Here is a 15,625-nt window from a genome sequence, read left to right as displayed (position 1 = left end):
CCTGGTACATATTAAATGCTCAATAAATGGTAGTTAGCTGTTATTACTAACATATGGAAGAATTAGTATTTGCTAAAGATTATCTTCTAAACAGGAAATGTCTTAGACAACATTTCTATTATAAATTGTAGATTCTAATGGGGATTTTCCACTCTGGGCATATAGCCTGTGCTGAATTAGCAAAATTCTTGAATTGCTTGTAACTCGTTGCTCTAGTCTAGGTCAGATTCTCTAATGTACAACTTGAGGTTTAATTTCAACCTTGGCATACAGAAAGCTTGAGATTTACAAACTAGTGGAGAGACAGGCAACTTTATTCTGAAAGCATATTTCCTTGCCCAGGGTGACAATGTACACTCCTCATTTGTCAAATTAATGTCCTTGGCCTCCTAGCATCACTTCAGTGTGCCTTGAATTGGAGTTTGGGATGGTAACAATTTTTCTTGAGTTAAATGTTTTTGTCAATCACTGGAACCAAGCAATTTCTGAATTTGCTGCATCAGCATGACACTGTATTCAGTTGTCATTCTTCATAACTCAGTGAGCAGGGAGGCAGTTATCAGGCTGGGTTTGGGAGTCAGACAGAGGAGAGTCTAGTTCTGGTTATTCTACTTCTTGGCTTGTGATTCAAAGCAATTTACTTAACCTCTGTAAGCCTCAGGTATTCACCTGTAAAATGGGATGATAATAAGATTGCCATCTCATCCACTTATAGTGACTATTAAAAGTGATAATACATAAGAAGATGGTGCCTGGTCCATAGCCAGTATTCTAAAATCCTTTACTAATTACTAAAGTTTAATATTTTCATCAATTTTATATGTGCTGTCTTATCCACCTAAGTAAAGAGCAGTTGGAAAAAAAAAAACAGTGGATGATTTATATGATCTGTCTTACCAAAATAAAAGTAGCTGTCTTAGCCCTCAAACAAAAGACCAGTAGTTTCCAATTATTTAAATCACCTTTAACATGTATGAGTGAATCATCAAAAGAGAACATTTGTTTTTTAAAACTTGTGTATGAATAAAATGTAAAAATGTCACTGTGTATGACATTTCACAGATCAGACCATGCTGTTTCTATAAGTGGGCTCAGCAATCTTTGTTATGGTGCTGGTGGTTGTGTGGTGGTGTGGGTGACAGCTGGTGCCTGTGCTGCCATCTTTAGGATGACAGTAAAAGAATCCTACGAACAATCCAACCCTGCCTCTGTACCTAGGAACAAAGCCTTTTTTTTTCTCCTCATTTCAGTTTGGCAAAGATTGCTGGTTTCTGCTGACCAGTACTAGAGAGGTCAACGCTGGCTAAGAAGTCCTCCAACACTTTTCGCTGGCACAGAGCAACAGGTTCTCAGGCCATTTTCCCAGCCTGCACCTGGGAACTGACCCAACTTGAAAATGTGAAAGGGATTTTGCCAAGCATCTGCAGTTGTTCTTTTACAACTCTCAAGGACAGGTTCTCCTGCCTGTAATTAATCTCTGTTCTTGATTAAACTGCTTTCCTTTTTCTTTCCTCAGGTATAGATGGACCACATCAAGGAGAGTGAGAGGACACCATTTTGCAATGACAATCTACCCTGCATATTTCATGCTCCTAGAAATCCCAAATCACAGTGATTTCCCCAACTTATAATTCTCCCAGTTTCTTAAGGATTGTTTTAAATTTGATAAAATTGTATGTACCAATTTTAAAAGTACTATTTAAAGAAATGCATGCAAATTAAATTGCCATAACTGGGAAAATAGTCACTTTCAGTAAATATAGAAACTCACCTGACCGATTCCTAGATTTAGAATATGTACTTGTTCTAGAAAAGCATTATTAATTCTTTCCTTTGTCTGAACTTCACAGGAGGTAAATTTACAATTTGGGATTTTATGGATCAAATCATATTTGAGTACAACAGTAAAAAGTTATTCTAAGAATCTGTTTCTATCTCAGCTGAATAAAACATTTATGCAGGCTGATTTCTGCAGAGCACAGATTTTTCATTGATGGCTGTTCCCTGTTTCTACCAATATCACTCAACCCAGACCAAAGTTCTACTCATTGTGCACATTTTCTTCTATGGACTTAACTTCATATTCACACTGGCTCGCTCTTAGTTGGCAACAGAAATCTACACAAAAATTACCAAGACTTGGGAAAAAACTTCAACATATAAACTGATACTTGAGGACTATATAGATGGTGCTATTCTAAACAGGCAGAGAGAATGCTCTTGCCAATGAAACAAAACCTGACCATCTTTATTATAAGATTCAGGAAAATTCTCGAGTCAAAGCCCAGAAGCAAATTGCATCTGAATTGGTAACCCCTCCCTTCCACCTCCCTGTTGAGAATTGGTAAATTTGGTCTGGTGGCACTCACTGATAAGTCTGCCATCATTTATCCTGTGTAAATTATACTTGTGCAAACCTTTAAGGGAGGCTGACAGCTGAAAGAGGGATTTCACAATCTTCTTCCAGAAAACTCACTGGAGTTTTTTAACAAGCTTTGCTGTATAGGGATTCTTCTTTGGATCTGAACTAATCCTCTAAGCTGCAGGTAAACTATTTCTTATAAGTCAAAATAATAACCCTGAAAACAAATAAGGCAACCTTGTTTCTTAGGCCACACCCTTCTTTTACATTTTCCTCATGTTTGCTATTTGTTTCTGCAAAAACATTTCACAAGAGAATTTACACACACACACACACACACACACACCAATCCTTATGACTAAACAATTTATACCTTTTTTTGTTCTCATTCCATCACTGACTATATGTGTGGCAGATTATGGTTGGGGAGTACCTCCCATTTTACCAGTTCTTCTGCGTGTACCTTTGCCAGTCTCTGTTTGGAAATGGAATCTCATTGCCCTCTCTTGAATTTGGGCTGGCTTTGGTGACGTGCTAGTAGCCAACAAAATGAGGCAGAAGTAATGTCACATGACTTCCATGGATGGATTTTCTAATCTGTCCTTCAGTAAGGTCACATACAGTGTCCATCTGGTTTTCTTGGAATATCACCAAGATGATCCCTCTGGAGTTCCCCTTTTAGAGCCCAGCCCCCATGCTGGGAAAGGCCCCAGCCACACAGTGAGGTCATGCTTAGAGCCTTTGGTCATAGTCTCAGCTGAGCTGACCCTACACATTCTCCCAGACCAGGTGCCAAGAATTGGAGAGATGAAGCCTCCAGATGACTCCAGATCCAGCTGTTCCAGTTACCCTCAACCATTCAAGTTTTCCAAACTGGGCTCCTAAATAAAGTGGGGTAGGCAAGCAATCTCCACCATGCCCGATTTAAGTCTTTACCAGAAGAATCTGTGGGCATATTAAAATGATTGTTGCTTTGTATCCCTGAAATGTTTGCTACTTAGCAGTAGATAACTGAACACAAATCATGTTCCTGGAGAAGTTTGATTTCATAATCTTCACTTTGGTTTTTATTAACCACCAATACACTTGTTCTCATATAAAGGATCAGTTTAAATCACAGGGATTAAATAGTCATAAAACCCTGGCTTTCTGGGTATCTCAGGCACTTGAAAGATACCTACATATTTGGTCCAGGTTTTAGTTTCTTCTTCTATCACTAGTGATATCAATACTCACCTACTGGGAATATTGTAAGGATTAAATAAGTCACATAATGGCAAGTGACACAATTCCTGACTCATGGCAGATTCCTGGAAATATTTCCCTTTTCCTTTGTAGGCTTCATATTTTTCACTGTATTAGTTTTCTTCCTTTTTTAGAAATACAAAGACATATTACAAACAATAGAAAGCCATGAAAATAAAAACTTAATATTTCTGTAAAAGAGATCTCAGATCTTTCCCCCACATATCTGAGACATTAACATCTTACATTATTTATGTGCTTTTTGTTTTCCTCCCATGAAATGGTTTAGGAAACTGGTAACTGGTGAATAATATAGACATGCTTAGCTATTATTGTTACTTTTCGATTATTTCTATGAGCTGTAATCCGTTGGTTTCTGACTAGTGTTTGACTTTATTAAAGCAATTTCGAAGCTTCAGCTTCCAGGCAAAAACTCACCCATTCATAACCTCATTCCATTCAGTGTTTTAATGTCCCAGCACTCTTTCTGACCCCATTAAATATGAATTCACTTTGCTTATCACTTAGTCCCAAGCCCTGCCTGCTACACTGCTTACCTCTTGAAACCCCTGTGATGACACAGAAGTCTGGACATCCAAGCTATGTTTTGAAATTTATTCTATCCTCTAGATGATTAATGGAAGTACAACCTAGCTCTAGAACTCTTTTTTGCATTTACATTATTTAGGAAGTAGAATTCCCTATGTTCTCATGGTGTTTCAAAGAATGAGACTCCATGATCTCTGATAGTTACGTATCCCAATATTTCACACCCAGAAAATCCTAGAGAAGAAGGATCTTCCTAATCTATAACCTGATTTTCTTTGCTACAGACAAAGTTTCTGCTCTCCTATTAAGTCATTCAGCCCAGACAAGTTTTGCAGGAGCTTCTGCCCAATCTTGCTGACACTCCTTGAGGTCCATTGACTGCCTCACAGCACTTTATCTAGAAGACCTGTGGGAAGCAGATTTTCAAAAAATAAATCATTTTTATGTGTCCTCAAGTGAATGATAAACTGTTACTAATAATTTTTTAATGTATTCCATGATCAACATCTGTCAAAAGAAATCTACCAAATTAACTTACCTTAAGGTTTTTCTTGCCAAAGCTTTGATGGTGATTAATCAGTATTTTTTTCTGGGAATTTAAAAAGAAAAATTTTTGTAATGATTCCCAATATATTCTCAAGATGTAAAAATTAATTTTTCCTCTCATGCTTTTCAGTTATCTTTTAAATAATATAGTGTTACTTTCCCAACCCACCTATTACTCACAAATTCTAAAAAGTGATGAGGACATAGTTAAGATGTAATGACATTTCTTCAGAAATGTATCACATCCAATTTATTTTAAAATTCATCATCAAGTTAACTTCCTGCTCTGTTCCATCTTTTCATTCCAATTCCTTGTTGTCAATTCTGATAGCCTGGTTTCTTAAGCTAAGTATAAAATGAATGAATGAATGAATATGTATTTATACTTTTCTCTTGTTCTCTTTGTCTTGAGGTATATAAACACAGTATTCCTTTTTTTTTTTTTTGTCCCTGACTTATTTCTTAGAGGTTTATATTTTATTCAGGTCTCTTTTATTTTAACTTATTCCTTAATTCATCAGCTATGTTTCACAATTAAAAACTATTTTCCTTTCTTTTTGGCTGTCCATTGTTACTTTATTCATTTAGTCACAAATATCAACAAATGCTTAGGAAGTACTATGCCCCTCTGGTGACTTTTCAGGCATTTTACTTCCTATCATTCTTCCCTGGAAATTTCTAGAAGGTTTTCTGCTTTGGAGACCAGACACTCCTAAATTCCTTGAAACAACAAGATACTTTAAAATAGTACTAATACTACAATGTGTAATCAGGAGACCAGAAAACTTAGGTTATGCTTGAAATATGGCAAGCAGATGGAATCAAATCCACAGAAAAATAGAACTGAAGGAAGGCATCCTCTAAAACACACAAGAGAAGATTTCTGTGAAGTGAAAATGGCACAGGGGAGGGTGGTCACAATTTAAAACCACTGGAAACTGACAGCAATGAAACTCATGGGATGCTTAGTAGGGCCATTAATCAGAGAACTGCATATGGACCGCCTTGACCTCAGTCTCTCCTTTGCCTCATGTTTGTGCTAAAGCAGATAAGAATAGTGAATGACCCCAGGTTAAAGCAAGATGACATAGGGTAGAGCATTTTAGCATAAGACAACTGCTCATTCCCAGGAGGAAATAAGAAACTGCCTAACAAGAAGACTAGAATACCTTCATGTTACTTGTCCTGTCCCTTGCCTACAGTTTTCAGTGGTAATGTACAATAACCACAGCCAATATTCCCAGATCAGTAGAAATAGATTTTCAAATAAAAGGTGAACAACCAACTAAGAATTCTCTAAATAGTTGAGAAAGCCAATATATGCCATGATAGGCCCAAAAGGACTTATCACAGAAGGACTTGTCATATGGCAAGGAGAAGATTTTAAAATAAGTAAATATTTGAGAAAATGGAAAAAATTCGGAAAATTCCCATATATTAAATATTTCATTGATAATATGAAAAATACAACATTTAATCTAAATAAGAGAACATTCACAGCTACAGAATAACCTAGTAAACTAGACGGTCAATCCGAGTCTCTCACTGTGCAACTTATAAGGACAGTGCTATGGAAGGCATGGGAGATATGAGAGACATAAATGATAGAAACAAAAATCCAAGGTCTATCCAGCAAGAAATCTAGTGGAAGAAGGGAGAGTGGAGTGAAGCAAGTAATCATAAAATAATCAAACAAAATGTTAACTGAAGAAAAACTTGGTTTCTTAGATTTAAGAGCTGAGATGAACTGTAGAAACAATACCTAGAAATATTGTAGTGATAATAAAAACAGCATTGTATTGGTATAAAAACAGACATGAAGATCAATGGAACAGAATAGAATACCCAGATATGAATCCCTGCAGCTGTGCCCACCTAATTTTTGACAAAAGGCACCAAAAACAGATGATGGGGAAAAGATAGCACTTCAACTAATGATGCTGGGGAAACTGGATATCTGCCACCAGAAAACTGAAAGTAGATCCATTTTTTCACCCTCTACAAGTATCATGTCAAAGTGGATTAAGGGCCTTAATATAAGACCTAAAACTTTTAAGCTAGTGCAGGAAAGAGCAGGAAATACACTGGAATTAATAGGCATAGGCAATGACTTCTAAATAGAAACTCAAATGGCTCAGCAACTAAGAGAAAGGATGACAAATGGATCTACATAAAATTAAAATGCTTCTGCAAAACAAAAGAAATGGTTTCTTATTTGAAGAGGTCATTCACAGAATAGGAGAAAATCTTTGCTAGCTAAACATCAAACAAGGGACTGATAACCAGAATATACAGGGAGCTCAAAAAACTAAACTCCCAAAAAAATCAATGACCCAATGAAGAAATGGGCAAATGAACTGAACAGAGTCTTTTGAAAGGAAGAAGTTCAAATGACTAAAAAACACATGAAAAAATGCTCACCATCCCTGGCCATAAAGGAAATGCAAATCAAAACCACATTAAGATTCCACCTCACCTCTGTCAGAATGGCTACCATCAAGAACACAAACAACAACAGATGTTAACAAGGATGTGGGAGGAATTCTCATACACTACTGGTGGGAATGTAAGCTAGTACAACTACTATGTAAAACAATATGGAGTTTCCTTTAAAAAACTAAAAATAGATCTGCCATACGACCCAGCAATACTACTCTTGGGAATATACCTGAAGGAATGTGAATCGGCTTACAACAAAGAGACCTGCACACCCATGTTTATTACAGTACTATTCACAATAGCTAAGCTATGGAAACAGCTAAGATGCTCCACTACTGACAAGTGGATTAAGAAAATGTGGTACTTATATACAATGGAATTTTACTCAGCCACAAAGAAGAATGAAATTGTGACACTTACAGGTAAATGGTTGGAACTGGAGAACATCATCTTAAGTGAAGTTAGCCAGGCTCAGAAGGTCAAACTCCACATGCTTTCTCTCATATGTGGAATATAGACCTAACACAAATGCAGTAATATTATGAAACACTGGTCACACTTAAAGGAAGGTCACACACAGGAGGGGTAGGGTAAAAGAAGGAAACTAAGAACTTGAATATGGATGATATATTCTCTACACAAGATGAATATAGAAATCGTAAATCAACTGAAACCACCATAAGAAAGGGACTAAGGTAGAATGCAGATAATTAGAGGAGATAAACCAACTGGGGGTATAACACACATATACATGGAAATACCACAAGAAAACTCCTGTATCTCAAGCAAGCAAAAATGTCATATTTTTCTTTTTATGTTTTCCTTTTCTCTTCTGAAAAATTGGATAACAGGAGGGCAGAATAGGTCCTGCCCAGGAGAGAGGGATGGCACCTTTGTGAGGGGGGATGTGGGGGAGAAGGGGTAGGAGGGTGAATACAGTGCAAAAAATGTGTACGCATGCATGTAAATGCAAAAATGATACTTATAACGGTTCCATGAATTGAGGGTGGAGGGATAAAGGGGAGCAGTGGAATGGGTAAATTGGAGTATGATATATTTGACACATTGTAAGAACGCTTGTAAATGCCATAATGTACCTCCACACAGCATAACAAAAAAGAAAAAAATCATTTATTAAAAAAAATCAGTGAAATTTCAAGGTACAGAGAAAATCCTCAGTTTCTACAATGAAGAAAAATATCATATGGTCATATAAAATATGGTCAGGTTGATAGTAGATTTCTTATAGACAGTACCAAATGGACCTTTGACAGGTTTATCAAAGTTCTGAGACAAAAAATTTTGAAGCTGAGCCTGATGGCACATACTTGTAATACTAGTACTAAGGAGGTTGAGGCAGGAGGTTCACAAAGTCAAAGCCCAGCCTGGGCTACACAGTGAGACCACATCTCAAAAACAATGTTTTATCCAAAATGTTATATTTAAAAGCAACCATGGAATTGTTAATATGAGACAAAATAGAGTTCTAAGAAAAACAAATTTTTAGGATGGGGAATAGTTATATTTAATAAAAGGAAAAACCAAGAAATTTCATGTAACAAAAATTTAAAGTATGTAACAAAAAATATGGTAGAACTATAATGAGGAATTTATAAATACTCAATCACAACCAGAGACTTTAATATCTGTCTCTCTCAAATGACAATATCAAGTCAGCAAATTTTACATATAATAAGCAATTAATGTCCAGAAAAAATAAATCATGTGGACTAATAATAAAAAAAAAACTTGATTTTAAAAAGGCTATTTCTCCAAAGAAGATAGACAAATAGCCAACAAGCTTATAAGAAGATGCTCAGTATTATTAATCATTAGAAAGATGAAAATCAAAACTTAGAATTGCTATTCTAAGTTTTTAAAATAAAATAGAAAGTAAGCATTGGTAAGAATGTAAAGAAAGTGGAACCCTTGCACATTGCCAGTGGAAAGGTTAATAGTGTGGAAAGCAGTATGGCAATTCTTCAAAACAACAAGAATAAAATTACTATATGATCCAGTCACCCTACTTCTGGGTATGTATCCAAAGAAATTGACAGCCAGGTCTTGAACAGATATGCACACTCAGTTCACAACATCATTATTCACAACAGCCAAGAAATAGAAGCAACCCAAGGTTCCTATGACAGAGGAACAGACAAATAAAATGTGGTATATACATGAATACTATTCAGCCTTAAAAATGAAGGAAATTCTGACACCTGCTACAACATGGATGAACCTTGAGGACATCAAGCTAAATGAAATAAACCAGTCATAAAAGGACAAAAGGAATTAGAATACTCAAAATTCATAGAAAGTAAAATGGTTATCAGAGGCAGGGGGAGGAGAAAATGGAGTTATTGTTTATGGGTAGATTTTCAATCAGGGAAGCTGAAAAAATTCTGAAAATGGATGATGGTGACGGTTGTATAACAATGTGAATGTCACTGAATCATATACTTTACATTTGTTTAAATGGTAGATTTTATGCTATGTGTGTTTTACCACAATAAGAAAAGGGGGGAGCAAAAGAGAGAGGGAGGGAGAGAAAGAGGGAGTGGGGGAGGGAGAAAGGGAGGAAGAAAGGAAGGAAGGAAGGAAGGAAGGAAGGAAGGAAGGAAGGAAGGAAGAGTCTCTAGATAAGGCATCCAAGAACAGAAAAAGATTTGGGTCTTACTTTTCAGGATTCAGTCCCATTTACCCTGGAATTCTTGCTGGAGACACCTCACACAGGTTCTTCTCCAACACAGATTTCCACAATAGAGCAGAAATAGGGAAAAATCAAAGAAGGAAATCTAAAATAGTGTCTACCCCAGTCTTATAAGAATATAAGTTCCAAAGTGCATAACTGGGTACAATATTCGACTTTCCTGCATAGCACTTATAACTGTTTCTTTTTTAATTTAGTTGAATTATTTGTATTTATTATCCGACCCTTTCCTGACAGCAGGCAATTCACTGTCCTGAATTTAGAGAGTGCTGGCTCTGAACTTGGGCCCATGAATACTTCTTGGGTGAATAAACAAATCTTCAAAATGAACCTTTGTGCATAATATACAAATAATCCTATCAGAATGATTCCTGGAGACACAACTGCTGCATCCAGGGGCATACATATTACATATTTTGTAGCTGTTAGGATGATCAGTATGTCCAGTCTTTCAAGGTGCATGAGTAGGCAGGGCATCTTTAATGGGTCCTGTGTTTAGAGAACTCAGTGCGTATGAATGCATCCATGCGGCCCCAGATGTTTCTAACAAGCAACCAAGATAAAGAGCCTGTTTTAGACCACCTTCAATGTGGCTCTTACTATAAATACATGAAGGTTCAGCAGGGTGTGGTTCCCACATATCTGCTCCAGCCAATTCACCCCACAATTACCTAATAAAGTGATTCACGAAGCCCAGCTTTTTATTTATGAATGTTGACACTGGCAGAAAGAAGTAGAGAATGATTGTTTGCTAGAGTTCTGAGGCTATCTATGTTTAATTACTCAAGCTTTTTGAAAGTAAGTTTGTAATTGATGCAGTGTGTAATGTTAAACACATGTCACACACTTTGGCTTTAATTCTTTGAATAGGTATGTTTATGTAAGGAACACACATGCAACTGAGACTGTTAGAAACAAGGGCTTTGGTGAAATCCGTTTATATGGTTCAAAACTTGTATATAGCTATGAACAACAAAATGTCTTTTCATCTATCATATCTTCCTACTCATTAAGTGTGTTACTCAGAAGAGTAGAATTTTTAAATGCCTTAAGTAGTGAAATATATGAGTAAATAATCAAAGTTTTTAACAATAAGTTTTAAGATGTTCAAGAATGATATGTGGTTACCCAGTGTTAGTGAAGAAAAAGTGAACAAGATATAAAATCACAAATACACACCCAGAATAGGAAGTCAAGAAACAATTCCATGATGTGAGTGCCTAAGAAACTATAACTGACAGGTGGTGGCAGTCATAAAACTATAATATACAAAGACATTCCTGAGATAGACTAGATGTTTATACACACACACATACACACACACACACACACACACACACACACACACAAATAAATAAATAAAAAACAACCCAAAACTTATAATTATATTTCTGGATAAAGGTCTAAATGGCAAGAAGGAAACAACCCCACAATTCTCAAGGCTGCAAAACAATATCAAGCTATGTACAAAGATAAAAATCAGGATACTCTCATTACTTCTTTTCAATAACCAAGATACAATGGTACTGTGAACCTAGAACTCTCAGATTTGTCATTTCCTTGTATAGGCAAAAGATATTCCTAGATGTGCAATGACTCAAAAATAGTTCACATGGTGCATCTTTACCAACAACAAAACATTACTTGAAGACACACTCTTCTAGCTGGCCAAGAAATTGATGAGATTAATAATTCCAGTTTTTAACCTATAAAATGTACAATGATCAAAAAACTTGATGATAAAAAGTGTTGCTAAAGATATGACAGAAAGTAGACAATTATTTCATGGAGTATAAATTGGTGTGATCTCTTTTAAAGGCAATTGAAAATATCTAACAACATTTGAAACATTATATCCTTTTATAGCTAGCACACTAAAAATGCATAGAACAGATGTAGGAGGAGTCACAGGACTGACATGGCAGTATTCCAGAGACAGATGGAGACACCAATATTTGCCCAAAGGGTGTAAAGTAGAGTTCATGAGGAAAAATATTTGATAGGCTACAGACAAAATGAGAATTTCTTAACAACCAATCTTAAAAGCCTACCATATTCCAGAACTTTAAATTAGATCAGCTAATCATTTCTTTCTCTTTTTTGTAAGTAAGTGTGGATTGAGCTTTCTTTCAAAGCTGTCTAAGACATCTTTGGTGATACAGAGGATATGGTGACAGAGGCAGTTGGCCCTTACAGCCCCCTCTTGGCCAACTCTAGACCCTTATATATTAGAATGTGGGTAAGGTCAGCAGTGATCCCCACCTTCCTAAGGCTTCTTACAACCTTTTTTCTGGTTAAAAGGAAAAAGAATGTGGCCTGACACAGCATATCCCATAAGAAGAGATTGAGATGGGGTGGAAGAGAACTGATAAAGAGAATTAGCACCTCAAGTTTCCTGTAAAATCTGTTCCAACTCCCAATCTCATATGCAGTGGACCCAGCCTTTTTCCCAATGTCGCTGGGGATCCATGGATAATTGGAATTATGTTTCTCCTATTGATTTCTGTTTCACATAACCCTTCCTGCTGCATTTTTCATCACAGTGTCTCTTTTCTGCATCGAGTCTCCCTTCACTGTTGAGGACTGCTCAGTCTCTGGTCTCCCCAAAAGTTCTGTTTGCTGAAGGCATAGAACTACACAGGTTGCAGGCAGCAAAAATAACAAAAAAAAAAAAAACCTTAAATCTTGACAAAGGCCTGAATCTTGACAAAGGCCCCTTATTTCTGGTTGTCTCTTTTAATTGGGCTGCATTTTCTTTGCATATTACTGGTTTTCCTTGATCTTTCAACTTTCTCCCCTCCCCAGAACATTTTTTTAAAAATCGTATTTCTTATGATGAACAGTTTCACTACTTCATTGACTCATCCAGCCTATTCTAACTATGCTCAGAAAGACTCAACTATCTCTTAAAATAACATATTATTTCTCCTTATTCATCGTAAAAGTAACAACCAAACAATGGAAATAATCTAACTGCTCAAAAATAGGATCTTATTTAAGTAAATTACAGCCCATCCACGTAATAGAATATCAAGTAACCATTAATATTATGTCTAGGTTTTCCATTTCAATATAAAAAACTGAGCACATAACAACAAGAGGTCAGTAAAGAGGTCAAAAATAATAATAATACTAAGTGCATAACAGTGATATGAAGGAGAAGAGGAAGTATCAGGGAACCAGGGTATTTGATAAATTTCTGGAAGGGGAAACATAGAATGGACATTGGGTAGGTTGTAAGAGGAGCAGGAGTCACTCTCTTTAGTAACAAAGCCAAGGAGAGACTCTAAGCTTAGAAGGAGCTAGACAAGCAAGAGGTGTAAAAATCAAGATGATGAATTCAAGGATTATTTGCACAGCAATTTTATAATTTGGCCCCTCCGCAACTGCATCTCACCCTCTCTAAGTTACACACAATGTTTACTTCCAGCATAAAACCAAAGAGCTAATGTCTAAAAAAAAAGACCTATATACTAGAGAGAAGGCAGGGTCACAGGGAAAGGAAGGGCTTCAGAGCAAAACTCCCTTGCTTGGTATGAAACAGGATGGAATAGGTCTGTTTGTCTGCTTGCTTTCTGATCTCACTTCCTTACATAAACCTTTCCAGTGATCATTCTCTGCTCATAGCTGCATTCAGCCCTCCATGAGTGGGAGAAACTTGTGGGTTCAACAAGTCTAGACAGAGGAAATTCAAACTGGTTACCTATGTTAAGCAAGTTTATCTTCTTGCTCATTGTTCAGAAATATGGTGAAGAAATAAAACAAATAACAATAACAGCTATAATTAAAGGAAGAGAAAAATAACTTTAAACTTTAAAACTATAAGGAAACGATTTCCTTGTAGAAAACAGGAACACACTTCTCAGAAAAAAAAGAATATGCAACCTAAGAGTACCAAAGAATCCATAGAAATTTTGCCATTGCAAAAAATAAGAAATTCAATAAAGGTTGGGGGGAGGATTAAAGAAATCTAAAAGATAAAAAATTGAAGCTGGCAATGGTTGCTCAAGTCTGTGATCCAACACTTAGAAAGGTGAAGCAAGAGGATTACAGTTTGAGACCAGCTTGGGCTACATGGTGAGATGCTGTCTCAAAAAACTAAATTACAAAAAAAAAAAAAAAAAAAATTGCACTCAGGAGTCTTAATAGCTATTTAACATAAGTTCCTAAATGATAGAAAAGAGACTATGACAATATAACAGAAGGGGAGAGGGAAAAAGGAAAGGAAATTTTCTAAAACTGAAAATAAAATTCCTTTGAATTGAAAATTCTTACTAAGTTCTTCTGGTGGATTGTTTCCAAAGACAGTCAATAATACTCCTATCCCATTTCCCTTTCAATGAGATTTTGTCACTCTTTTCATAAAAATGTAAAGTCAGCTTCCCTTACCTTTAACACTGTGCTTATCCTAAAATTTGCTTTGACCAAAGAATGTGACAGAAGTGGATATTAATTATCTTCTGAGAGCAGGCAAGATGAGGCTTTGGAACTTCTCTTCAGCCTTCTTTGGGAAAGCGATGTGCCACACTGCAAGAGGGTTCAGGTTAAACTTTCAAATGTAGTTTCATCATTTTGTAAAGAAAGAGGCTGTGAGGCAGAGCACCAAGGCAGCAAAGATCTGAAGGAAACCTTTTTAGTCCTTCAGCTCATCCTTGCTGTCAGCTGAACCAAGTGAGAGGTTCTGCTTGACTCCAATAGGGTGAAACAATTTCCCAGAGCTATGGTTTGGATCATAAATGTCCCTCAATGGCCCATTGGAGACTTAGTCTCCAGCTTAAAAATATTGACAGTGATGGAAACTTTAAGAGGTGGGACCTAGTGGGAGGGCTTTGGGTTGTTGGGGGTATGCTCTTGAAGGGATTGTGAGACCCCAGTTTCTTCCTGTTTCTCTCTATTGCTCCCTGCCCATGAGGTGGTGGTTTTGTTCTGGCTCCTAACTCATTTCAGGCTTAAAAGCAACAGGGTCAACCAATCATGGGCTAAAACCTCTGAAATTGTGAGTCAAACTAACCTTTTCTCTTTATAAGTCAATTATCTCAAGTATTTGCTATAATGACAGAAATCTAACATAGCTAGCCAAATTCTGCACTATTTTTTTGTCATGAGAAAATTTTTCTTGCTATTGTTCATAAGCATTGATTTTCTTGAGAGGCATATTATAATGCTGTCAATATTTATATAAAGGCCCTTGCTTACACATATCCAGAAACTTTTCAGAACTCCAGTGATAAAAATAAGATCCTGCAAGTTTCCAGAAATAACAATTTTACATAAGAGAATGAAATCAGAATGATATCAGACTTTTCATTCTGTAAGCCAATTGAGCAATAACTTAATACTACTAAGAAAAAAATGTTTGAATCCCTAGCCAAAATCTCAATTTGCTATGAGTGCAAAATAGATATATTTTTAGACATGGAAGTAATCAGAAAGCTTATCACAACCAACAGACTATCTCTGAATATACTACCTAAGGATGTTTTACAGCCAATTAAAAGGGTAATTTAAAGAAGGCCATGAAATTCAAGGAACAATGATGCTTACTCAAGAATGCAATGAAAAAAATCTCAAGTTGACAGCAGTTAGCAATCTAATAAAACAACAGCTAAAATTTGCAATAGGGAGTCACGGGCTCCAAGAAGAATATCTTCAAAGGGAAAGTAAATTATTTCTGAGAAATATGTGATTAAATATCTAGATTATCTTTGTAAGAAATACAAAATCATACTCTAATAAGATAGGAGGATAAAGACATTTGAAGTAGCTTTTTCTCT

This window comes from Castor canadensis, chromosome 4 (assembly GCF_047511655.1).
Source record: "Castor canadensis chromosome 4, mCasCan1.hap1v2, whole genome shotgun sequence".
NCBI classification, from domain to species: Eukaryota; Metazoa; Chordata; class Mammalia; order Rodentia; family Castoridae; genus Castor; species Castor canadensis.
This window is presented reverse-complemented; position numbering follows the sequence as displayed.